Here is a 27,418-nt window from a genome sequence, read left to right as displayed (position 1 = left end):
TACATTTTTTGCAAAACTATTACATAATAATTATTTGAATATACTATAAAACTAAAGTGCATCTCAGTATGGGCATGCAGGAGTGTTTCTATAGTTCTGGGGAGTTGATGCTTTGGCCTGCAGCCTAGCTTTGTAACCCTAAGCAATCTACTCCTGTCAACCATTAGCCAGCACACTGCTAGTGATGGCTGCAGCATCTGCTCTGCTGATTGATTACTGTAGGTGTGAGGCCAGACAGGCAACAGGATATATATATATATATATATATATATATATATATACATATATATATATATACACACACACACACACACACATATATATGTATATATATATATATATATATATATACATATATATATATATATATATATATATATATATATATACACATATATACATATATAAATATATATTATGTCAAGAGAAATTTCTCAAAATGCACTCACTAACATAATGCAGCATGACTGTGTCAAATTATCCACAAAGACCATGAGGCTGAAATACCCTTTGAAGTCACACACTCCCCAAAATATCATGCTGCTCTTTGACACACATACAAAAAATAAACCCTAAACTACTTCAGTGTGGCTGCATAAATGCACAGCTGTGTGTCTTACATGTAACAGGTGATTTAAACAAGGTTCTGATTTGCTGAACAATTCATCGTTTTTAAATAGAAACCACAATTTGAAAGGATGCAATTAGCTTAGCGCTAAGGCTGCAGTTTGGTTGTTTCACGTTTAAAACATACAGCTTCCTAACCTGTGTGTAACAGCCAAAATTGCAGAATGGATCTTTTTGACATTTTTACCTGAATCCAGCAGTAGAGACGTCCTCCGACAGCATGCGCGTGTGAGTACTCCATGGACTTAAAAGCTCCAGTTTGCCACTCTACTTCCTCTGTAACATTTGGGTTGCGAGTGGAATCCATTTTGTTCATGTATGATGAAGTAACAGCTTTACAGCTGGGCTTTCTAAGGTTGGAGTTCTCGTGGTTGTAATGTAGGACCCAACAGTGCAAGACGCAAAACAGACCAAGGGGAAAAGTGAGTGAAGAGTATACACACCAGGAAGGGAGAGACAACAGGTGATGCGAATTAGGGAGGGGCATGTAATCACAAAGGTGGAGAAGCAGTGGTGAAGTGACATGAAACAAGACAGGAGGAGAGTAGCCAAACAAAACAGGAAGTGTCAAAATAAAACAGGAACTCACATCAGCTACAGAAAAAAAAAAAAAAAAACAGGAAAATGAAAGGACTTGAAGTACAACAAAGGTCAAGGTATAGGATTGTGATTGAGTATAGCTTATGTTAAATAAAAATGTGATTAGCCTCCGCTAAGCTAACTCAGCCTCCTCAACACAGACCCCAAACCGTTTCATCTTGCATTAGGATAAAGAAAAGGTTTGAAAAGAAAAGGGTTTAGAATTTTGGGAGATTTACTGATTAATTTTTCATTGATTAATCATCCCCTGAAAACAATGAATTGTGTGTGTGTAAACATATATATATGTATATATATATATATATATACATATATATACATATATGTATATATATATGTATATGCTTAAAGTTATTATATGTTGTTCATGTGAGATCAAGGGTTGTTGCTTTGTGTTCATGATCTAGAGGAAGCCCTCCAGCCTCCAGTGCCTGCTTCTAACATGCCCCAGATTATGAAAGGCTGAAGGAGATACCCATGCAAACACACTGCATGAAAACACACACACACACACACACACAAATGCTATTACTAACCACCACAATAAAAAGCCGATACAATTATCAAAGGAATGATTTACCTGCCGATCTTCAAAGGTCTCTCCTCATTTCAATATATCTCTCAAGTCCCCTCCCCTCTGCACCTCTTAATTCATCTTTCATTTCTCGTTCCCTGTCTCACAATCTATCCCATCTTTTTTCCATCGCCTTTGTCTTTTGCTTTCAACCCTCAGTGTAATAGCTTTTTGCATCTGGGCAGGTTTTCCTTTTTAGCACACAGCAGCCAGCGATGGCTTATTCAAAGGAGAGCTACAAAGGGGGGAAATGAAAATCATATCACTTTTCTATGCTTCTATTTTCCTCACAAGTCTTTAGAGTTAAAGTTAGAGCAACCTTTTATGGAACCTACCTGCCGCACCCTGTACCACATGTGCCTCTGCCACTCTTCTTGTTAGCCTCATATTTACTTCACCTTACTTCGCCTTCATGCGTGTTATTGCTGCAGTATTACTTCCACCACCATCCATCCACTCTCTACCACTTATATCCTCCACATGAGGGTCACAGGTCACTGGAGCCAATCCCAGCTGACACAGGGCAAAAGTTGAGGTGTACATTCTGGAAAAGTCGCCATTCCATCAAAGGGCCAACACACACACACACACACACACACACACACACGCACACACACAGAGACAACCATTCACTCTCATATTCACACCTATGGGCAATTTAAAATTCAATGAACCTCTGTATGTTTTTATGCATTATTGTCATATTTTTAAGTCTGCATTTAAGGTGACCTTGAGTTCTTTTAAAGGCACCTACAATAAAATGTATTATTATTAGTATTGTTATTATTATTATCATTATTATTATTATTATTATCATTGTTGTTATCAATTTGAGTTGAATTTAGCGACTCAGATACACAAGGTGAAGCCTACATCAGCGAGAAGTTCACAGACATCACCTGCAACCAGGCTTCGTCTGAACAACACCAGTTCTAAATCACACGATGTCCACTCATATGTGACAGTTCTGTCTCGGTCTTGTCTGTACATGTCTCTGTACAGCACCTTGAATTTACCCTTGTGTATGACAACTGCTCTATGAGTAAAACTTTGCTCAGTCGGTGATCCACAGCATCTCCATCACTTCTTACAGATTTGGCTTCAGTTACCAACAAATTAACACAGCTCACATGGCACATATTAGAACACAGAAAGAACCCGCGGGTACATAGTAATTCAGTGTATAATGTGTATTTGCATGACCTCAAACAACCATGCAAAAGGAGAGTAACCACAAGTGTGTGAGTATGTGTGTCTTTTTGTGTGTTTGTTCTCTGTGTGTGTGTGTGTGAGCAGCAGTGAGCATGCCCCAGGTTGCTTGCTGCTTCTCTAGGGATGAGAGGTGTTGTCAAAAATAGAGAGCACTCATGGTCTAGTTCACAGCTTTTTTTGTCTGCATTCACAACAGATTAAACAACCTAATTGCTTGCTCTAGTTCCTTATTAATAAGATATATGTCAGATTCTATCTATCTATCTATCTATCTATCCAATATGTAGATTTTATCTGTCTATCTGTGTGTTTACTTCTGTCATAAGCAACTTCTGGGACAAACTTTAGACTAACAACTCAAGTTTTTCTGCAGTTGATGACAAAACCCATGACTCCAATTATGGTCAGGCAAAGTCTGCAGGAAATGAATGTACAGCTATGTAAAGTCCCCAGAGGTGTTCTATGACAATGAGCGTGCCTGTGCGCGTGTGTTAGCGAGTGACAGATGGTCTCTGGTCACGGTCCCGGTGGAATACACACTCTACAGATGCTGCCTCATTTCCTTAAGATATCACACATTGAGTAATAATCATTGTCCATCGCTGATCTTTAACTCCACCCCAAAGCTGACACATGATTTGTTTCATTTCCACATCCCGGTAACCTTGATACACACACGATACATTAGTGTAAGTGTAAAAGATGTAAGTTTAAGGTTGAGACTGTCCTCACCACAGCCTTCCATTGTCCAATTATTCAACATTTTTTAAAGGAGAAGTCAATACCAATAATTCTGTACAGATAGGAATGTTTTGACATTTTGGAAGATATAGAGTCAGACCGGTTCCTACTGTTTTTGTTTTGCTTTATATGTGGGATCTTTTTTTTTCCTTGTTATTGTCCTTTGCTGCTATATGAATACATAAACAGAGTAAAACCTTATTTTGTGACATTTGCATACTCCATGTTTCCATTCAACTCCGCATTGAGTTCTCACACTTTGTCCTTCGACCGCAGTAAACACACAAAAATGCCTCTCGGGATTAAGGTGCACATGAGCTTTTAGCACTGAAGAAAAGCCCGAGGTGAAATGTCAGTGTCAATCAGTGTCACTCAACAGACAACAGCATTGGGATTTTCATGTGCTCACCTCCACACTGCTGCCCATCCATCCATGAACTCTTAATAAATATGCAGCTCAACTCTGCCGTGCAACAAGAAGGCTTCAGCCATCTTGACTTCATTCTCTCCATCCACCTCATCCTGGCAGAACAGGGGCCAACTTAATAGAATTCATAAAACAAAGAAGGGATTGATTGGTAAATGAGGCGTGTGAGGGGGCCAGCGTAGAAATTAATTATTAGAGCAGCACAGTGCCGGCTTGTGATCAACAAGCGTGGACCTGTGGAGTCCCCCCATCTCTCTCTCCCTCTGTGTGTGTGTGTGTTTTCCAATTAAACGCAGTGAAATTGAGAGACTTGGCCTGTAGGAATCTAATTACCAGAATCCTTGGGGGGAAAGAGGACAGTGTGTCAGCACATCGTGCAGAGAGAGAGAGAGTGTGTGTGTGTGCGCGTGTGTGCACAGCATGATGTATGTTTATATTTCTGTGCAGGTGTGTATAAATGTATTAACATATTCCTGCATCGATGATCGCTTATTTGTTAGCGCTGCTTTGGCACAGTTTTGTGTGTTTTGCCATGAGCATAAAAATGTGTCCGTGACACATTTAAGCATGTGTTTGACTTATCTGTGCATTTAATTTTATGTGTACAGTATATGTTTGTGAATTCCCTCTTTAGGTGTGTGTGTGTGTGTGTGTGTGTGTGTGTATGTGTGTTTGTGGTCTGTAGGGTTATGAGTGGCTGGATATTAATGAATCAAGGAGGTGTGCGGTGTCATCGCCATCAACATCCACAAAAGTGTGCCATATGTCTGCCAGCCATCGCTCGGGTCCTGAGAAAACACGGCATGCATTAGAAAGAAGCAGATCAAACAGGTAGAGGGGCGGAGAGAAAGCCATAGATGGAGAGAATCGAGCCAGAAAGATAAGAATTCAAACACCTGAATCCTTTGAACCTTACATTTCTCATTTCATATGGCATATGCTAATTTCAGTATAAGCATGATTTAAATGCCTGGACTTTTCAGATGGGATAACGTACATCAAGTTTAGAAATGTTACAGATTAAAAGACCTAAGCATAAGCTACTGTGTCACATGACCAAAAAATAACCCATCCTCTCAGTTAAATCTGCTCAGTGGCTTCATCTATTCTGTCATATGATCGATTACGTCACACACACACACACACACACACACATTTACTTAGCCTCCCAGACTTGGCCTCTCCAGACTCCATCAACGTCCTCTCCAGCTGATATTACGTGTCATGATGTTTGACCACAGCCATTACTCATAATCCATAATTCTACTCCACTTCATAATGAGCCTCAACTAATGTACTGTAACATGTCAGTGACACTTAGGAAGAGAGAGCTTAAATGTAATAAGAGGGATTACACTGTTACCCAGTGATCAGGCTTCATGTGTGATTTGACAAGCTGTTAATCACCAAGTACTACACTGTGATTGGTGGCTGGCAGACATCGGTCTCAGATACAGTCAATTATTTAATAGGAAACAACTAAAAATTTGGTGATTTGGTAATAAATTGCTAGATTAAAAAGTAAATTGAACGACAGAAGGGTAACATCTGTGACTTGTGTGTGTGTTTGCTTAGTTTTACAAGCGTGTTAAACTAGTCATTTATTTTTATTGTTTTTGTTTTATTTTAGATTTAGATTTTGTTATGGTCGCACCAAGGATTGCATTTGAATTTCATTGGTTCAATAAAGATATTCTATTCTAATGTATGACCTATTTTCGATTACAAAATTAAAACATATTAACAATTTAATGTAAAAAAAATACATTATAGTACAAAAACTTATAATATATAGGATGATATGTCATTATATTTTAAATTGATGAACTGATGAAACAACTGAACTATAATCTCACTCACACTTGCACACACACACACACACACACACACACACACACACACACAGAAAGTCCACGCTCAATTAGATGTATTAACAAACAGACAGTGAGTGACGGCTGACATTTACAGCCCTGCAGCTCTTAGTTTGTTTGTGCTCATGCAAGTAATGGCTCTGAAGCATTTGTGGTGAAAATCCCACTCACGCTACTCTACTTAACCATGTTGGCAAAGCGTGGTGACCTTGAAGGCGTGAGTCGAACCTGTAGCCGTAGCAGGAGCAGAGTAATAGGAGGCCACCGTCTCTTCTCTAATGTGACAGGTGAGAGGAAAAGGAAGTGAGAGTCAGAGCGAACAGCGCTATCAAAGAGTGGCGGAACACTGTGGACGACCAAAGCCAGTTTGCGTTGTGTTCATCCTCTTTAGGATATCTCGTTCACCTTGCGCCTTCATTAAAAAAGATGGAATCTCGTTAAGATCCATGTCATTTGTGATCCGCACACTCATTTCAATCAACTATCTGTGCTGTGAGCAGAGACGAAAGGATTTGCTGATATTTGCTGTAACCATAGATTCGATGGTGTCAAATTTATGGCGCCATCTCAGGTATTTCGTTTCACAGTGAGAGTTGATGTGGCCCGGTTGGAAACTAGCTTTTTGTGGTTTAGATATAAACGCTGTGAAATATCTCTACTCAGCTGTAATACCACTGCCAACTGAAACAACTCTTATTTATGGCAGCATTTAATGCCACTTTAAAGGTAAACAAAATACAAAATGCTGCCACTTTGTGTGGCAAATTCTTGAATCAAATTGCAGACATTTTGCTGTTGGGTTCCTGGATCTGTTGCAGCATTATATTATTTGGCCTGCACACAGGGAAAGAGAAGAGATAAAAACAGAAAGCTGTTTTCCACTGATAACTTGTCTCATCCAGCCAAATATCTCCACAGCTCCCATCACATTTGTCCCTGTGTTTGTTTGGCTGCAGTCCCAGTGACCCAGTGAGACGAGAAGCCTAAAGTCCATAGACTTCTCTTGGCCCATCCTTCTATATCTGAACTTGCTGCACTCATGTACGTAGATTCTCCGGACATTGAGCGGACACGCTCTATGCAAGAGCGCAAATGTCAGCAGATGTCCCCTGCTTCACTTGTCACATGTGAACAGTTAACTCAGCAAAATGTCCGCACCAAATTATCTGGACATTATCCAGAGTTCATGTCTAAAAACAGCTTAATAGCCAAAATGTCAAAGCGTACCTTATGTGTGTATAGCCTATTGATGCAGGCAGGTGTGCACACAATTTCAAAAATAAATCCTAATGTGCAGTTTATAATTGTCACAATTCCATCAGCCTGTGCCACTCTGTGCAAAATGATCATAATGTGAAACTGCTGTTGCTGTAAATTGTTTTTTTTTTTGTGTGTAAAGTCAGAAGACTCATTTCGGAAGTCCACAGATGTTTGATGAGAATAACGATTTCCTCGAAGAATTTCCCTCTGTCACCGAACAACTCGAAATGACACTGAATCCAAAAAGGTCACCAGCCTTCGTGGCGAGTGTGCCGTTTGTTCACATCACCCAGCTGGGAGCAGAGTGGCTTTGAACAGCGGGGATGCGGTCTCCGTCAAAATGACTTAGTGATGGTCGAGTGGGCCGGTGATGGGCCACCTCTGCTGGTGTGTCAGCCACGACAGGTGACAAAACAGCTGCGGAAGCTGCACGCGACGGACTGATGTGTCTGTGTATGTCACAGGACCCAAGGGAGACAGAGTTTACCAATGGGGTAGGTTTTGTAGGGGAGGGAGACAATAAACATAATGCAGTATTTTTTCAGTCACAACAAATATGGCACTGATGAACACCAAAATGCCAGTGCAGTGAGAAGTGCATGTTGGTATGAGAGGAAAGATTTAAGTTAGGGCTGCATAGTACAGATAAATCAGTGCATTTTAAAATATAAATTAACCAGGTATGCTCACACAAATACTAACCTTTATCTTGGAAAGACCATATTGAAGGTCGGGATGGGCTGATACCACTTTTCTGTGTCTGGTACCAATATCAAATACTACCATATCTATCTAAATAAAGTAAGACGTTAAGGCTATGGGTGATAATATCATCTTTGAAGAGGGAATACAGTACGTGGCTTCATAATTGAATAGGATTAGACTGAAGCCCTGTTTTACATGGAGCTAAACTGTATTTTTGTTCTGATCTGATTGTGATGTTCATTTGTCTGTTATTTATCATAATTGTTCCGTCACTGTTTTTGTCATTTTTCAATGGAATGGCTGTTATGCAAGTCAAAATTCAGACTTAACTGTCTGACGATAAAGTAATAAATAAATAATTATATACCAATATAATATAATATATACACTATAACAAGAAAATCTACATTTAGCATGACTTTGTGATATGTATATATCAACATGCACAATATATTAGAGCTGAAACAATCACTCAATGAATTGTCAGCTATTTTGATAATCGATCAATTGGTTTGAAATCATCAAAATACATTTTCTAATTTAAATTAAATGAATCAATCCAATGTCACTGAAGTCCTAATTTAAGTTAAAAAAAAACAATTCAAAAGAAAAAGGGCGCTTAGAGGGAAATGTGTGTCAGATTTGGTGCCTTTATAAGCATTAATGTGTGAGGTTGGATGTTTCTGAGGTGCCTTCTGGGGGTGTTGTGGTTCAAATCAAAGCCAACACCTGTGAGGGGTAACATACACATACACATACTAATACACTAATATGGACAGCTACAATGCATAAAGAACGACACAGCAATAATCCAGTGTGATGCATCACAGCATTTGCAGCAGCTGCTAATTACCACTGCTTATTTCTAGTGGAGCCTTTACAAGAAAAAAAGCACTAATGCACAACTGAGCATTTTTTGCTGCCTGACGCCCAGCAGCATGTTAGCTTCAATCATCAATCATCCCATAAGATCAATGACTGCCCTTAATATTGATGTACAGTGTGTATGAAATGTGTTATATTAAGACATAAAATAACCATTATGTGTCATCAAAGAGTGAGGAATCATGATCATTGAAATACTGGCTCTGCACTGATAATGTTTAAAAAATACATTTTCAATTGCAGTGTTAAGGTCTTAAGGTTGCGAAAAAACAAATAAATTAGGAGGAAGAGGGGGAAAAAAATCGCATCACGGTCTGTCCGTCTCAGAGCAAATGTCGGTGAAAACTATTATGCAGCTTCAGTTCCACACACCATCCCACTGAAGCTCCATTGCAACCCCCCATGTTTGGACTGTACGTCATCAACAACAGCTTTGAATTCGAAGCTCAGGAAAATCCGCCAAGTTCCAAAAAAGTCGCAATTTCACGCGACAAAATGACGTGGCCCAATGTGAATCGGAAGTAGATGACACCGCTATCCTGGCTCGGCCCTTTCAGAAACTCACTAACTCAACAAAACTTTATGTGTAACTTTAAATGTAAAAATGCCACATTGCTGATTTTAGTTGTGCTAAACGTATCTTTGTATTAAATCTGTTCAAATGTGTTCAACTGTATACGCACAGTTAAATTAGAAACAAAGATATGGCTAATCAAACTCTTTCTACTACGCAGTAACTTAATGGATTGAAATATTGTATAAAGGTAAAGTCTGAGGTTCAAATTAATCTGCACAACTTTTACCTTAAATTCCTAATCTGACAGCAAATTGCATGACCTGCAGCTTCACCAGCAATGATTACCTGTCAGGAGAATTCAAAAGGATGCGCAATAATCCCTGACACGACAAACACATCATTTTAAATACGAACACACACACATAATCCACGCTCTCACATGCTGTGCAGCATACAGTCGTCTATAATTGGGACGTTGTGTGACGGGGCAACTGCTGCCTGTCAACAGAGATTAGCTGCAGACACGTGAGTGTGTCTGCAGGTCGGTATCCATTGTTGCACCCGAGCACCTGGATTAAATTTGATACCGTAAGGACACGCTGTGTGCATGAAAGTCAGAGCATCGACGGCAAAAATACAACACAAACGAGTCTACAGTCGTGCTCGAATGCATTGTATGAGTTTAAACAGCCTGAAGTCATATGAAGAGATTTCAACTCCAGTCATGATTGGATTTAAAGGGAAAAACAATATTTTCATTAGCATAAATCACCAGAATTTCATTTTAGGATATTATTCCAGCTCTTCAGACTATAATAGTAAGCGATAATTTGAGTTTTGCACACGAGGAGTGATTCGGTTTGTCTCCAACGGGCATAACTGCACCGTTATCAGTCATGATCTCTCCCCACCTACTCCAGAGAGGCAGAGGCAATTCTTACCCAGACAACAGTATATGGTGAATATTTATTGGTTGTTTTAGGCTTATTGCACAAAACCTGGCGAGCTGATAATAAAACTCAGTGATCAGTGAAGGTCTAAGCAAAGTAGCAGAGCTGGTCCAGGAACATTTCAAGGACCTGTCCTTTTAGGTGGTCGTCCACTGCTGTCAGTGAAAAGAAGGCAAGGGAAGGCGCAGCTTTTGTTCTTTTGGAAGTTCGTCACCCTGTTTTCCAATAATTACAATATATTTTTTTTAAATATAATCTGATTTGTTCACTTCCCTCAGATGCTATTTGTTATTCTTGAAAAAATAAGCACAGCTCCGTGGAGACGCCAGTCACGCCACTTAAGGCAAATTTGATTTGAATGTCATATTGGGTCTCATGAAACAAAGCAATTCTTTCTGGAGATCCTTCCAATAAAAATAGTGCAGACAGAAACCAGCCACAGAAATATTTTTAGAAGTTTGTTGAAGTTGCTGGAGAAAGTGAACGCTGGTGTGAAACAGTACACTGACATCTTCCCTGGCACGCTCATTTTAAAAGTCTAATCTTCAGCCATCTTTAAGTTGAATGAATCACATATTCTTATCACCAGATGTGGTGTTCTACATCAACAGCCATAACTTAGGATAAGACACAAACGAGGTGCTTTTCAAGGTTCCAGATACTAAGGCATCTGTCATCTGGACCTGATACACTATCTCAAGTCTTCAGATGTCAGGCATTGCCTCACTTCTCCTCAGATCTGAGCTGTCTTCAATAAAATCTCTCAACTTAACTCATCGCTGACTTCAGAGGTTCCATCATTGCTCGTCTGACCTGATAATCAAAATCTCCGTAACATCTACATGTCAAGAATAAATTAATTACACAGAAAATAGGTGAACGTGAAGTATATGAATCTTCTTTCCCAAGAAAACACAATAAAAAAGGCTTATCACGGATCAATATCAATGCAGATGAGTCCTTTTTTTCTATCACTATTACACTGAGCAACCACTTTGAACTAGAGCTGAAACAATTAATCGATGAATCGATTATTAATCGATTACTAAATCAATCGACAACTATTTTGATAGTTCAAAGCTTTTTTCATGATTAAAACAAGATTTTCGATAGTTTAAGCTTCTTAAATGTGAGTGTTTTCTCCATTTCTTTGCTCTGGATAACAAAGAAATCATTAAAAGTGAATCATTTTGGTTTGTGGACAAAACAAGACATTTCCAGGTTTGACGAACACCGATTAACATTTTTTAAGGTTTCCTGACATTTTATGGACCAAACGATTAATCGATTATGAATTATGATAATGAGTGACAAGTTTAAGTCAATATGTTATTTAGGTTGTACATAAATGGTCAATATTTAGTGTAAATTGCACTTTTCCATGGTCTTGATGACACTTTACACTGCAGTGTCGCCATGCAGCACATCTTTATGCAGCAGAATTTCACTATGACTCTGACAAACCCATTCAAATGTTGCTGGTAAATCTACCAGGTACAATTTGGGATTCAGTGTGTTGCCCAAGGACACATCAGCAGGCAGACTGTAGCGGAGCAAGTGGTACCAACTTCCCTTTTCCAACTTGAATTCCAAGTCTCATGAAATACTTTGCTTAGCTTGTACATACAAAGTACAGCATATACCTCTGTATACACGTTCTGTGTAAGAGTTGGAGTCTGTGTCTCTCTCTGGATCAACGCCAACCAACAGCTGTTCTTCCTCTTTGAACACATCTTTTGGCACATGTTGCCGTATACTTGCTAACTTTGTGCCCCCTGCCTCAGTAAATACTCTTACTAACGACAGGGTTTGTATGTTTTATACATCTGGCCTTTGAATTGTGCTTTAAACCTCTGACATCCATTGTTTTAACTGCCTTTATGGCTCTAATGTGAGAAAATTGCTGAGTTAATGTGACTCACCTGAGTAGCTGCATGTGTAATTGTGATTTCTTGCTCGCGGTGAAAAGGAAACTATCACTTGGTGTGTGTGTGTGTGTGTGTGTGTGTGTGTGTGTGTATACGTGTCTTGAATACGCAGTGTGGACCTCTAGTTGTGACTGGTCCACACAACTTTAGCAGGTTTTTTGAAGATTAAGACCTGGTTTTAGGGTTAGAATCGATGATGGCTAAGGTCAGGTCTCCCTGTTTTAAAACACTTTCTCTAAATATGACATGCTGACGAACGATTAAGGTCTGTATTTCCTCCTCATTTCAGTTTCTGCGTCTCTTTCGTTGCCTCAGTTTAAGCTCACTGTTGGTGTTTGTCCCTCCGCCCATCACATCTCCTCCATCTTTGTTTTTCGATCACAGAGTATCGACAGTCACAGCTTCCCAACCTCTCCTCCCTCTGATGCTCTGTCTCTCTCTCTGTCTCGCACTCCGTCTGGCCTTCACGGGAGGCTCTCATGGCACAGTATGTGGCTGCCCTCGCCGCACAGTTGTCGAGCATAAACCGATCGTTTGGCTAAAGTGAAAAAAGAAATGACATGCATTCACTGCGGGCCCGCTCCCCTCTCTGTGCTCCCACAAGGCTTTTGTCATTTTCACATCCATGTCTTCTCCTTGTTCCCTGTCACCCTCACCATCTTCACCTCGATGCCTTCTCAACTACATCCTCCTGTTTCACCTTTGCCCCCCGCCATGACTGCATGTCCCCCCTCTGTCTCGATTCTGGACTTTCTCTTCTCAGTCTTTTCTGTTTGGTCAATTCATCTTCTCTTTCGTCTGTGTCTATTTCCACCTACATCCCTGACTCTCATTTTTATTCACACTTTTTCCTCCTCTATTTGTGTGACACCCCCTGGTAGTCTCAGGTCATTGTGAGCCACTGCTCCAAAACAACTATAAATGTCCCCATTCTGCCCCCTGCAGTGAGCCATAATACTGGTGTATACACAAAAGGATTTTCTATCACGCGAACAAACCTTAACCCTGGTCTATAAAAGGTGTGTCATTCATCCCCGTGCATTGCTCCTCCCTGTGTTCATTAACGATTTTTGCATTGACTCATCCTGTGTTTCGTTCTTTCTTTCTTTAACAGCAGCACAAAATGAGTTTCTCTACGGTCTCTTACTTTCAAAGACCCTGACTGTACAAAAGCGGGCGAGAGAGACTGAAGGACACGAGCGAGTGTTGCTTTGTGTGCATAAAGTGACACATCTTTTTCCAGAATTATGCATTTCACTGTCACTGCTGTCTCTGAAAGGCAGCTTTAACTCAACGTATGAGATTAAATCTACATACAAAGTCATTTACTGAGCTGATGGAAACAACTGTGACGTCCACTGTGACGTGGATACTGTATCGCTCTATTGTAATGTTACTGTAATATGAAATTAAAAGACTTGAGCACTTTAACCCTTAGAACACAGAGCATTTCCGCTGCTTTTTCCATTGCTATGTTTAAACATACAGTATAAACAGAGGCTATAAGAATATGCAGTATATAGAGTGTCATATTTCCTTATTTTCAGCACAACCTAGGCAATCTGATTAAATTTTCACCAACTATATAAACACACCAGAGCAAAAAGTACTCAAAATCTTTAAAATCGGATTGAAACTGTGACATTTGGAACTACGTTCACAGTTCAAAGTCTGCTTGGCTCATTTTTATGAACAAAAAGAAAAGAAAAACGGTCTAATTTTGTGACTTCTGCACAATTACTGCTACTTTACATCACTACTGAAAATGTGATATAAAATGAATCAGAACTTTGACGCAACAACACGTAAAAAGATGAAAAAAAACACATTTTTGTTAAAGCATATGTTATGTGACACACCCCCAGGATGTGCCCATTATTCCCACGGCAATTAACCATGGGCGCACCAGCGGTACAGATCTGTGCCGCTTGAGCACTAAGGGTTATGGTCCAGTGTGAAACATTTAAGAGGGTTTAACGTAAACACACTAACCATAAGTGTCAATTAATATTCGTTTGGTATTTGTAGCCTTAAAATAAGCCTGAGTGTATGAAAGATGTGGTGCACCAGGCAGGGCCTTGCTTTACAGAGGCCACCATCTTGTTTCATCGTCTTTCAGTAGCATCGTAAACGGACAAACCAACCACAGTGCGGTTCGCGTCTTAAAGCAAAACATTACAACACAAACCAAGGGCAACAACCTTTCTTGGGTCACACCGACAGATGTCACTAATTATTGCACACTGCACCTTTCGTAACTGCATCAATCAACATGAGACTCCACTGATCAGCAGCCTGAGGTTAGACACCATTAACGTCAATAGAAGGAAAGGCACGGGGGGGCGACTTATTGACACTCTGTTCCAAGGTTCAGAGTTCACAGAACACATAACTGCCAGGTGCTTCTCGCTGTGCAGCGACGTGTCAAACCGCTGCACAAAAAGATTTATTTACGGATGGTGGATACGGCATATTCCTCCTCAGCCGAGAGGAAGACGGGGACAATGTGTTTGTCCGTGTGTGATCCAATTATACCGTGTTATAGACTTTAAGATGGCAGTTTTAATGCGGACTCAATTAAAATGGGTGCAGTGCATTTTCCCAGGAACAAAATGCAGGCACACGACTGGTTGAGAGGGAGGATGACTCAAAGAACAGGTCTTTGCCACATGGAAATGTACATTACAACAAATGCCCCTCTGCCTTTAAATAACCAAATAATGTGAGTGCATGAGAGGAGAGGAAAAGGAGAGAGGGGAGCGGTCACTCCAGCAAGATGATACTCTCTTTGGTCAGATGTTTGCACCATGGATTTATTCTCTTTGCAAGTATCAAAAAAAAATCCAGCTCACACATTAAAATCTCACAGATGTCATCACTCCTTATCTTATCTTGTGCCTCAGATAAAACACAGCAGGCCCTGAAAACTTTGTGTGCTTGAGTGCATGTGGAAGAAAAACTGTCCAGCGTCATTAATATAGTGATGAAAATGTGAGGATGTCTGCGGAGGAAAACAATGTACTGTCAATATGATGTTGATTTTGTCCAAGGTAATATAAACTTATCCTGATATACAAACACAGAGAAGAATCTACATTCTTAAATATCAGAATCAAACAGTTCAAGAAAATGTAGATATACCTCAGAATATTCCACATTACTGAACCTGAAGGGGAAAAATACTTTTCGAATCACTGAGGCTACAGGTCTACTGGATATATGTATGTCTGCTTTTTTAAACCACGCAACATCAGGACCAACAGTAACGTGCTGTGAACTAGAGATGGAAATAGGCCAAACTTACCTTGATTGACATTAAAAAAGGTGTGTCCAGGATTTACTGAACAGGACAGCCACTGTCTCGCCCTCGGTGACGCATCTGGCCGGTGAACACCACGGAGAATCAGTATCCACTGGCCATTGATGGAAAAGAAGCACGAGGAGGCGAGAGAACGCGGTGCCGCGGTGCAAAGCCTGGTTCCCCCCGATGGAAAATTGGGTTGTGCGTTGCAGCCTTGGCGACTCTGCGTGGCGCGCACTGGTCTCCACTGGGTTCACATTTCCACGGACAGCCAGGTAGAAAATCAAAGAGCAATTCTCCCTGCGCTCCTTGTACCAGATAAGTTTTATTCTACGCGACAATTTCGGGAGAGTAAATGACAAAAAGAATCAATCATCTGGGCTCCACTTCCTGCGCTAAGGGATTTGGATCCTCTCTTTCCCCATCACGGTCACGTTGACAGAGCACGCTGCGAAGAAAAGTCCTACGGAGCAGGAAGGAGATGTGTGTCCGAACTATCGTTTTTTAACATGGTGCCCATGTTTTTAGTCCCCACAAAAAACGGCACGAGGAACATCTCTGTCATTTCCCGGACACGGTTTCCAAATATCAACTTGTTATTCCCACGCGCTGTGCCAAACCAGAGCAGGCGAGACAGATTTGGAAAAAAGACGAAACAGTCCCAACAGTTAATCACCTGCGGTGTGAAAATACCAACAAAAAAACAACAACAAAACAATCGATGAGATTCTCGGTTTCACTTCATCCTGATCCCAGTGGAATATGCGACGAAGGGGACGCGCATTTGTCAATCCAGACTCTCCACTCAGCCCAAATATCCCACGAAGGTTTCACCCGGGAAATGGAAAGCCTTAAAATGTCCTTCACTTCAGAAAAGTGGACATCCTCTCTGATTATTCGCACAGTCCAGGTGCTTCTTAGTTTGTCCTCGCGAAGCGCGTCTTAAACCTCGTCTTTTGGCTGAGAAGAGTTCCCCCAGCGAGAGAGACGGGTTGAGAGAGAGAGGGAGAGATGTGTGTGTGTGTGTGGGAGGGGGCAAACGGGCAGCAACAGAAAAACAGGCTCCCGGGGAAAAGTAACAGAATGCTGATTGATTGGAGGGCACGCTACTGATTATGTGGCAACACCTTCATTTATTTAGTTTCCATTTGAACGTGTTTTTGTGATGGCAGCAAATCTCTCTCTCTCTCTCTCTCTCTCTCTCTCTCTGTGTGTGTGTGTGTGTGTGTGTGTGTGTGTGACATTAGGTATTACTAATGTTGTGGGGACCTACACCTGTTTACACGGTCACATTATGGGGACTTGTCTTCCTTGTGGGGACAAAAAGCAAGTCCCCATAACGTAAATGACTACATTTTAAGGTGATGATATGTTTTAAGGTTAGGTTGAAGTTAGGGTTAGGGTTAGGATTAGGATTAGGCCAGTAGTAATTGTGGTAAAGGTTAGAGTAAGTCTCCAGGAAATGAATGTAAGTCAATGCAATGTCCCCTCGAGTCATGAATGTCGAGCATGTGTGTGTGGGAAAATGGTGTATGGCACGTTAAATAGTTGATGAGGCATGTCATGCCTTATACCCTTATAACATTGTGATGCTCTGTAAGGAGAGAAGAGTAACATGACATACTGTAAGTGGCCACACACACACACACACACACAAAAGACGCAAGAGCTACATCCAATTGTGGGATTTTTTTGGGGGGGGGACGGGACAGGACCCAGCGGATCCTGCTGTTAACACACTCCTGTACACCTGCTCTGTCATGAACACTGACCTTGTCAGCACCAGTAGTCCTCATCGTGACCAACACCTGAAGCAGGACTTCATAAGCATCAAGTTATGGTGAATGTTATAGGGATAATTGCTGTACAAATAAATGGAAGTCAATGCAGTGCCCTGGAAGAATATCTGTGCAAACCTGTGTGCCTGTGTGTCTGTGTGTGTGTGTGTGTAAGGACGGATGATTGAACGCTGCTACCGGGCCCAAGGGCTCAGGGGGCCCTGAAGGCCAAGCCTCTGAGCTACTTTCCCGGTATTTCCGCGACTACATTATTCATCCCAATATTTTAATGGGGGCCCTGAAGCCACTTAACACTAGTTACGTTGCTATATCTTAACAGGTCCCCTCAATCATATATCACACTTTATATTATTCACCCCTTGTATATCTGGAGGGGCCCCTCAGCCAAATAACACTGATTATTATGTGATGCCTTTATAGGGCTCCTTAGGCTATGTTATCCACCGCTGATGTCTTGACGGCGGGGCCCTCAGTCAAATAAAGTAATAAACAAAGTAATGTTATTATTAGAAAAAAAAAGGACATGGTCAGCCTTAACTGGGAGAATTGCTTACATGACAACATGACCATTTGTGCCCAGGGGCCACTGGCTCAAAATCCATCCCATATGTGTAATGAGTAACATAGAAAATGCCAACGTGAGAGAGTATTGAAAGTATTTTATTCTTTCAGCACCACGGACAGCTCCACAAGCATGCGGAACTGTCCAGCGTGCTGAAAAAACTCAAATCTCTTGTTCTGTCCATTTATCTGCCTTAAACGGTTCCTATGAGGGTCAGTGCACTGGGTCAACCTTCTCACCAACTCCACTTTTATTATTATCTCTCAACTTTTTTCAGTTTTTCTATAGTCTAAATGATTGTCATTTGTGGTTATGAGACTATAACCCCCTCTTCTTGACCTCAGGGGTTGGAAAATTCTCACATTGATCTTACGTCAAACCCTATGTATAATATAATAATATGAATAAAAAGGCCCATAGCAGCTTTTTTGATGGTTATTTGTTCAACTCCAGTGACTGTGCCTTAAAGTCAGATTGATGTTGGACATTCTAAAATTTAATTCTATCATTTATTGATGGCTTTTCAGTGATTTGATGGAATATTTTAACTTCCTTCTTCTTCTTTTGCACTTTATGTCTTGCTGTTCATTGCCCATTTTCCTACAATTGTTTCAATAACAACACAAGTGCTCCACAAGCTGAAATGTCTTTTACTTTGTTTATCATTAGAAAATAATGCTGAGCCACACAAGATACAAGAGGTTGCAGACATTTCTGATCAATTAAACATGACTGCATTCCCTCACGTGCCAGGTGAGTCACAGTGAGAGCAGGATGCCACCTCGGTTTGATGAGTAAGCACACGGGTTAACTTTTCAACACTCTCAGCGTGTATTCACAGCAAAATACGTATTACGGCACTTTTTTTTTTTTCTTTTACTTCACAAAAGAAAATACTGGAGGCATGAAAATTGTATGTTTTGCCATTGTGAGGTTATGACTAATTCAAGGCTCCATGTGCAAAAATACCCCCTCGTGCCAGCTTGAGGTGAAGTGCGTTATTCATAAGTTGTGAATAATTGAGGTTTAGGGAGCGCACACTTGGAACAGAAGGGAATATTTGCTGAGTCTGTACGGTTGGCGCTTATGAGGGAATACATTGCTTGGGTCAGGCAATTAGCAGGGAGAACAAAGACACAAAAGCGAGGTATACCCTGTGTGTTTTAATGATAAATAAAGAAGCTACAAACTTCTTCTTTTTTTTTATCTTGAATATGATTAACAACAGATATGACACTGGCTCTGAGTTAGTCCCCCTGGAATTTAGGCAGCTTTTTTGGTAAGCGCCACTTGTCATGACAGTGTAACGACACTCATTAAATCACAAAACCGTGTGGGAGACGATATGCAAATGTGAATTGTAGCATCATGTTGTGCCGCATCACATCATGGCGCATCAAGTCACCAGTGTCACATCCCATCCATCATATCAAGTCCCTTCATGTCACACCGCGTGGCATCACAGCTCCGCAATGTAGTGACACAGAGACACAGACGGGGAAGTAACACAACAATCATGACTCATGGTCTTTTTTTTTCCCTTTCTTTTTTTTGTCTGCCTTTTTTTATAGCTGCAGTAGATTTTTGTATGAACAAACATGGCCACCTCCCAGTTTACTCAACTGAGGCAAAAATAAATTTATTATGACATGTAGTTTCTCTGGCTTTGATTTGATCTATATTACATTACATTATATTATATTATATTATATTATATTATATTATATTATATTATATTATATTACATTACATTACATTACACTACATTACATTACATTATATTATATTATATTATATTATATTATGTTATATTGTATTATATTATATTACATTACATTACATTACATTACATTACATTACATTATATTATATTATATTATATTATATTATGTTATGTTATATTATATTATATTATTTTATATTATATTATATTTTATTACATTACATTACATTACATTATATTATATTATATTATATAATAAGCTATCATCATGTACAATGGCTTAAATTTAAAGTGTCATATAGGCTAAATACAAATTCAAAGACTTCAGCGGCCAGTGCTGAAGTGTGTGCAAATGTCTGAAAAGTCATGTCATACTTAAATCAGGTGTGTCAGCCTGGGTGACCACTTTGATGGAGGCTGGTTGCCATAGAGATGCCACATGTAACACAGCGTTTGAGCCGGCTGGAATGAGATATAGGGTACTAACCAATTGTGAGTGTTAGTTAATTATGTCTAGTCTGCTCTCACCCTCTCAGTGTATAGATAAAGGGAAAACGTCGAGCATCGTTCAGTCTAAACTGTCGGAAACATGCATGACCACATGAGAACACATTCACACTCACTCACACTCACTCAGGCAGGCAAATATATTTGCGGTAATTTTGACTTAAGATGACTTAATGTGACATGACATATTTGGTTCAGCTTTAATGATTCCTCACTACACACACACACACCCTTACTATCTCTCTCCCTCATGCACACACACACACACACACATATATACATGCCTATCCAACTGAAACCTGCTGTCCCTTCTGTTCTTATTAAACATTAAAAATCCCAGTGGACTGGACATAAGTTCACCTTTGACATCTGTGAATGTCTCTGTGTCTGTGGGCATGTTTCACATCAGTCATGTCTCAGGTGAAAGAAGAGCAGAGAAGACACGTTCCATTATTTATTTATTTATTTTAAATGCTCACATTGAACAGGGCTGTGTCCTCAAATCTGGCAGTTCTCTGCTTCCACTAAACCCCAAATGTGATTGTATTTATTCATATTGTGTTGTTGCTATTATAGTTCTGTGTTTTGGCAGCACAGTGGGTTGTTATAATTGTAATATACAATATTTCAAATTTGATTGCTTTTAATTGCTTCCTGTCAGGTTTCAGCTGCTGTGAATGTAACCTCATAATCTCTTGGGCTGTTAATGCACTGACAGCGAAAACAAACAAGACTCTGTAACAAAAAAAAAGGTTGAGAATATGTTTTATGCACATTGTAATACTTAACATTGTAATACTGAACCTGCTGTCAGTGTTGTGTTTATTACACATAGTGATTGCAGTTGTATTTGCACTTTATTGAACCTGCTGTTCAATAAGGTGCAAAACGCTACATCAGTACGCTAGTGCACAACTTTTAAATGTTAACAAATGTCTCTTATATACAAACTATTGTCAAATGAGGCTCCTGATCATGACTCTCTCTGTGTTTGGATCGAGTGTCGCCCAGCAACTTTCCTGTGTACTGCGCACAGGAAGTGATAGATTTTAGGTCAAAACAGCCACATCGCTGAAGTGAAAACACAGAGAGGAAATACTGGCGGAAAAGAAAAAAAACCACACTGTTGTTGCAGCCATTTGATGGGATAATTGCTTTTTGCCCTCAGGCCTTGTGCTACTGCAATATGATAGTATTGCCTGACAAAGCCTGACATAACATACATGGTTTCAATTCACGAAAAACCAAACGACAGCAAAAGTTACAAACTGCTGTTTTAACAGTCTTCAAAACTTCCCAATAAATTGAAACCAAAATAAAAACCACGCATATGAATTCCCTCTGTCCACCAGTCGCCACCATCACCCACAGAATGGTCCTTTGACCTCGCCACTGAGAAGCTAAACCAATGTGACTTGATGTGAAGTCTGTTTACAGCTTCTCTCGTCTCCTCACGCGCACACACACAAACAAATAACCATACGTACAAAAGCCACACACATGCATCGCCACGACAGTCTCATTTCACAGTCTGCTCTTTACCTACCCAGAACCCCCTGGAGGGATTTAGTAAATAGAAAGCTAGTTTGTACTTTCCATTAGAGCCTAATTCTATTACGCAGCCGGCTCTTATCGATCCAAACATCCAGGCAGACATGCAAGAAAAGTAGCAAGCAGAGCCAAGCAGAGGCCACTGTGGTGTGAGGGTGGAGGTGGGAAAATGTGTGCGTGTGTGTGTGTGTGTCGGTATGCGTGGAGATAGGAGGCATGAATAAATGAGAATAAAGGACAAGGACAGGGGGATCTAAGAAGGGCAGAAAGGTTCTCCTGTTGAACACCGTATGCTTATGCATCACAATACGCTCAAAACACAATACTATTGTTCTCAATATTACTTCAATATTCCTCCATGTTTCCATGTAACACTGCACATAGGAGCGTGCGCGTGCGTGTGCACATACAAACCGACTGTGGCGGGGGAATGGGTGTTCACAGCACGCTGATTCAAACTGACAGCATCGATGTCATTCCAACAATCATGAGACCTGAAAATGTCCGGCATACCTACCTGCACACACACACACACACACACACACACGTACATGCAAGAGAAGAAGACAAGGAGAGTGTGCGTGTGTGTGTGTGCGTGTGTGTGTGTGTGTGTGTAAAATCTTTGGAAGTTGTTGGAGCCAAGGTTGTAGTCACACCTGACTCACCCGGCCTGAAGGTGTAAGTGTAAGCAAACCTGAAGCAAAAAAAGAGATTATGAAGGACATTTCTTCAGAGATTTCCTCAGATATATGGAGGATGAGAGAGAGGGGAGGAGGAGGAGGAGGAGGGGAGAGAACAGTACGAGAGGCAACAGAATGGATAAAGCGAGAGAGGAGAGGAGGGATGAGTTTTATCTATTTGTTTATCATCTGTCTGACAACCTGGGGAGATGCAGTGAGGACTATGATGAAGACACAGTTTCATACTGTTCATTTTTAACAGTAGGAACTCATGGCATAATCCTTTCTTTTTTTTTCTAACAATGCCACACACCAGCAGGCACATTATTAACACACAACAACATAAAGCAGTGGTCAAGTTTAACAAATCTGATCTTTAATTATTTGCTTGTCTTCACACAAAAATGAAAATTTCATATCAAGTAGTATGTTTGATTCGAAAAATAAAAATAAAAACACTGCTGTTGTCACCGACAGCCAGGTTTGGGGAGTAAATGTACATAATATACCTACTTATTAGCATATTATGCATAATTCTTAAAATGCACAATAAATATGAACAGTACGTGTCTCACACACATTTGTCTTCGTAACAATCTGCTGATTAAAGACAACGTCCACATTATTGTTAGCTTAAGGCAGCAAACGTGGGTTTTTGACTGATGTTTTGGCCCAAATATTCAATCGCTTACAAAAACATTGGCCCTCAGAAACACATTTACTTGCTGATCCCTGACTTAAAGCATAGCACATGTATTCAAAATAAATAGACTCCAAGTTTCTGCCACCTGGACTTTATGTCCATTCAGTCAGAAATAAAACACAAAGACACTTCCTGACCAGATACACATACACGCTCAGTGACCACAGGCTTGAATGTGAAGCAAATAGTCTTAATCTAGATTACATGTCTGGCTCCATAGTAAATGTAAAACCTCATTTCTCCTCACTGACATGTTACAAAAGACGTGTCACAGTGTGTTTCTCGGGGAACACAGGAGGCCGGTCACGCTCACAGAGCACTGTGACTCCCCCACTCGTTCTATCTACTATACTGGAAGAGACGGGGGGGAAAAAAATAAGCAACCATGAAACATGCAGCCAGACGGACACAAAGAAAGATGAGGAAGAGCATGTTGTGGAGAATTACTTTACAGTAAACAAACCAACAAGGGTGCTGCCTGTATTAAGACCACGGCGGATCTCATGGCACCTTCAGCTTGTTTTATCCCTGACAGACACCCACCACCACCACCACCACATAACCACAGTGTGATGTGTGTCAGCTCCATCAGAGCTCAGAACAATGTTTGGTTTGACAGCTCTGCTCTCACAAAGTCAGAAGATGTAAAGTTTGCGAGGCATCTTCATTTATTCCTGAATTGCTGGAATGACAGCAACCTGAGTGCTATATTGTTCTTTCAATCATTTTTCTTTTTTTCTTTTTTTTAAAAAAAAAAAAACATGAATCACAAAACTCCCACAACTAAGCTCACAATTGACTTGACGTTACAGTGAGATATTTTGGAGCCGTGCGACTTAGCATGAAACAAGCACCCAGTAAATTGATGTGCCTGTCCAACATTTACAGCTGCCTGATGGACGCCTTAATAGATCAGATGCTTCATTCACTGATATCTAGCGGCGCTCAGATTTAAAATACTGTAAGATTATGATGGCGCAATCTAAATTTATGGGGGCATTAAATGTGAATTTTAAAGTGGACTTAGCATTTAAATTGTGATTGTGACTCGTTAAACACTTGCTAAAGTTAAAATTACGCCCCCTTACTTGTGCTCCGGGGAGCTCAAATTGAACAAAAAAACTTTTGGCAAAACAATTTATCCACACCGATGTTGAGTGAGCAAATAGGCCTAAGGAATAAACGTGGTATAGTGGCAGTTAATTCAAGGCACTAAACTACAATTACTGTGTTTGAGAAAGGTAAATCACGAGTAATGAGGAGCAAATGTGTGCCGAACTATGTAAATACACAAGTCTGTGACTCTGTAGTGGTTTGGCTGTTTGCTTGGCTGCAACTTTCAGATGCCACCGTCTCAATTTAGGCTGCAGCCTCTGACAACGATCCTAGCAGGTTGTCAGTCCCTGTGTGTTAGTATTCTTCTGTGATGAGCTTCATGTCTCCACAGGAGACAGCTCCAGCGAACAGGGTGAGTGACTTTGACACGACGGCGTGTGTGAGGTGCATTTAAAAAAAGCACGGTGAGAGTCTGTATAGATGAATCTATGTATGCAACCTTTATTTACACTCGATAAAATCATTGATTTTGTTGACATTGATCATTTAGAATGATAATGTAATAAAAAAAGAAAGAAAAAAAAAGAGGAAACAATCGCGGCAATTGAACTGAACGACCAGAATGCTAACTATGACACTAAAAGCTGAAAATGTAATCTCAAAAGTCACTTTAGGGAGGAGGTGTATTTCATTTGAGAGTCTGCTGTGTATTGTTCCATGAGTCAGCGACTGGCACAGTTTCACTTCCTGGTCACACAAGTTTGGAAAAATTCACAGCCACACAAACATCCAGTGTGCTGTAAAACTTAAAATAAATAATAAATAAATTTGTCCTTTATCAGTCACGCAAGTGAAATTCCCTCTCTCACCAGAAAGCTTCCTAAAATTAGGAGCAGCAGGCAACCACTGAGCAGCACCCCTATGAGGGTTGACTACCTTGCTCAGGGGTACCCCATCCCTTTTTTTTGACCTAGTGGGGACTCGACTGGCAACCCTCCAGTTACAAGGCAAAGTTCCCTTTCCATGGGCTGCCCAAAACTTATAAGTGAAGAAACTGCAAATGTATTGCTTTATTGATTCACTCTGTAACCCCAGGTTTCATGATGCGATAGGTTTCACGTATGACCTACAATGTGTGTGAAGCAGCTAAGGACTGATGCTTGATGTTTCGAGGGCTTATTGTATGGAACACACACACACACACACACACACACACACACACACACACACACACACACAGACTGGTTTCCATCACTTCAGAGGACATTACATTGACTTGATTTACTTACTCTAATCATAACCTTTACTACCGCTGGCCTCACCTTAACCTAACTATACAACATGTCCTCCACCATACAATAACCCAATATTTTACATTATGAGGACTTCCTTTTTGTCCTTATGAGGAAGACAAGTCCCCATCATGTGAACAAATGCGGGTCCCCACAACATGAGCGATACCTGGAACACACACATAGACACACACACAGACACACACACACATGCCACTGTAGGTGCAGATCAATGATGGTGCACTCGGCGACCTGTCAGCGTTGTTCTGTGGTTTGACCTGGACAAAACTGAACGTCCCCGTGGGCTTACACCTTTGACTGCGTGCGACAGTAACGTCGTACAAACAAAGAGTTCTACACAATGACAGAATGATTTGTGAAGCACTCGTATGTGACACACTTAGAGGAAACTATCGTGACCCAGTTGCCAGGATCATATGTTGCACTAGTGTGTGTGTGTGTGTGTGTTTAAACTTGTTCCCGAGTCAAAATTATATTTAATTTCTATAGATGGTGCATACAGACATTCTGGGGGTGTGTGTTTATAGGTCACATATTCAGGCTTTAAAATATGTGTTTTTTTTCGTCGTCCTATGTGTTGTTGTGTCAGAGTTATGATTCATTTTATATCACATTTGTAGCAGTGATATAAAGTAGCAATAATTGTGCAGGAGTCACAAAATACAGCATTTTTTTTTTCTTTTTGTTCATAAAAAAACGAGCTTTGAAAAGTGAACTTTGTACTGCGACACATGCCTAAATTTCGCAAATTCAATCCGATTTTAAAGATTTTGAGTAGCTTTTGCTCAGGTGTGTTTATCAGATTTCCTAGGTTGTGCTAAAAAAAAAGCATATAAGACACTCTATATTGCACATTTTTATAGCCTCTGTGTATATGCTGTATGTTTCAACATGTAAAAAAGCAGCCAAAATGCTCTGTGTTCTAAGGGTTAAGCATTGTTTTTTCTGCGTGGCTGTTATAATCTGTTTTCATAGATTTAAAAATAAACAAAGAACTGTGGTGTATAATTGGGTACGCTGTCACGATGCTATAACCCAACACTTTATGTATTATCACGTTACTATGATCAGACCACGGCTAAGGTGAGGCATCCTTGCAGAGTATGAATCCAGCGCCGCAGTCAGCTCAGGGCGAGCCCACGCACATCTCAATGTGTGGCTGATAGCTACGGTGCAGAAATCTGGAGTCATGCTGATGCTAAATATAGACTAAGGGTTTTATGTAAGCTGAGGTGAATCATCCTCTTCCACACTCATTCCGGCACATTTACTCTCACACACACACTCACTCACACATGCACACTGCATAGGTGACACGGCACAGGTGAGAGATGTGTTAAACATCCTCGATACTCATAACATGAAATAGATTTGAAGAATGTGTGTTCTTGTGAGAATTTGTGGCTTTGTGAGGACAAAAAAAAAAGATCATATAAACCATATGGAGTGAGGACATTTTGGCAAATGTTGGACATTTCTTTAAAGGGCATTTGTGGGGGGGTTAATACCTGGTTTTAGGGTTGGGCTTTAAATTGGGTTTAGGTTAGGGTACTTAACGTGTGTGTGTGTGTGTGTGTGTGTTCCTCCAGGGCATATGATGTGAGAGGTGATTTGAATGTGTTAATCAAACCCCCAGTGTGATTGATTAGCTGTGTGTGGAATGGCCAGAGGGTTGTCCTTCACACAAGCATCACAGTGTTTTAGAGAAAAAACCCAAAACAGCTTAAACCATTATTTAACCACAAAAAAAAGACAATTAAAATCACTTTTTCAGGTGAGACCTGGCCACAGAGCTGTACTCCATGCGACGCATCATATGACTTTTTTCATCAGCACATGTAAAGGATGAACACAAAGAGTCCATTTTGGTGTAAAGGTCAGACACAATTCATGCTAAAATGATCTACGTGGGTGTGAAACAATCAC

The 27,418-nt window shown here is 40.4% G+C and overlaps 1 protein-coding gene across 4 annotated transcripts in view; it reads right to left on the bottom strand.

The window, feature by feature from the left end:
- The window catches only part of cacna1ia (calcium voltage-gated channel subunit alpha1 Ia), a 130,250-nt gene extending 113,705 nt beyond the window's left edge, over positions 1 to 16,545 (bottom strand). For 3 of the 4 annotated variants that reach the window (XM_044050396.1, XM_044050398.1, XM_044050399.1), the window contains exon 1: positions 815 to 1,062. The gene's annotated coding sequence lies outside the window, so the exon portion shown is untranslated. Of the gene's footprint in view, positions 1 to 814; positions 1,063 to 15,601 lie in introns of those variants that run through there. The other variant, XM_044050397.1, reaches the window with a different exon arrangement.
- Positions 16,546 to 27,418: the final 10,873 nt, after the last annotated feature.

This window comes from Solea senegalensis, linkage group LG19 (genome assembly GCF_019176455.1).
Source record: "Solea senegalensis isolate Sse05_10M linkage group LG19, IFAPA_SoseM_1, whole genome shotgun sequence".
NCBI lineage: Eukaryota > Metazoa > Chordata > Actinopteri > Pleuronectiformes > Soleidae > Solea > Solea senegalensis.
This window is presented reverse-complemented; position numbering and strand designations above follow the sequence as displayed.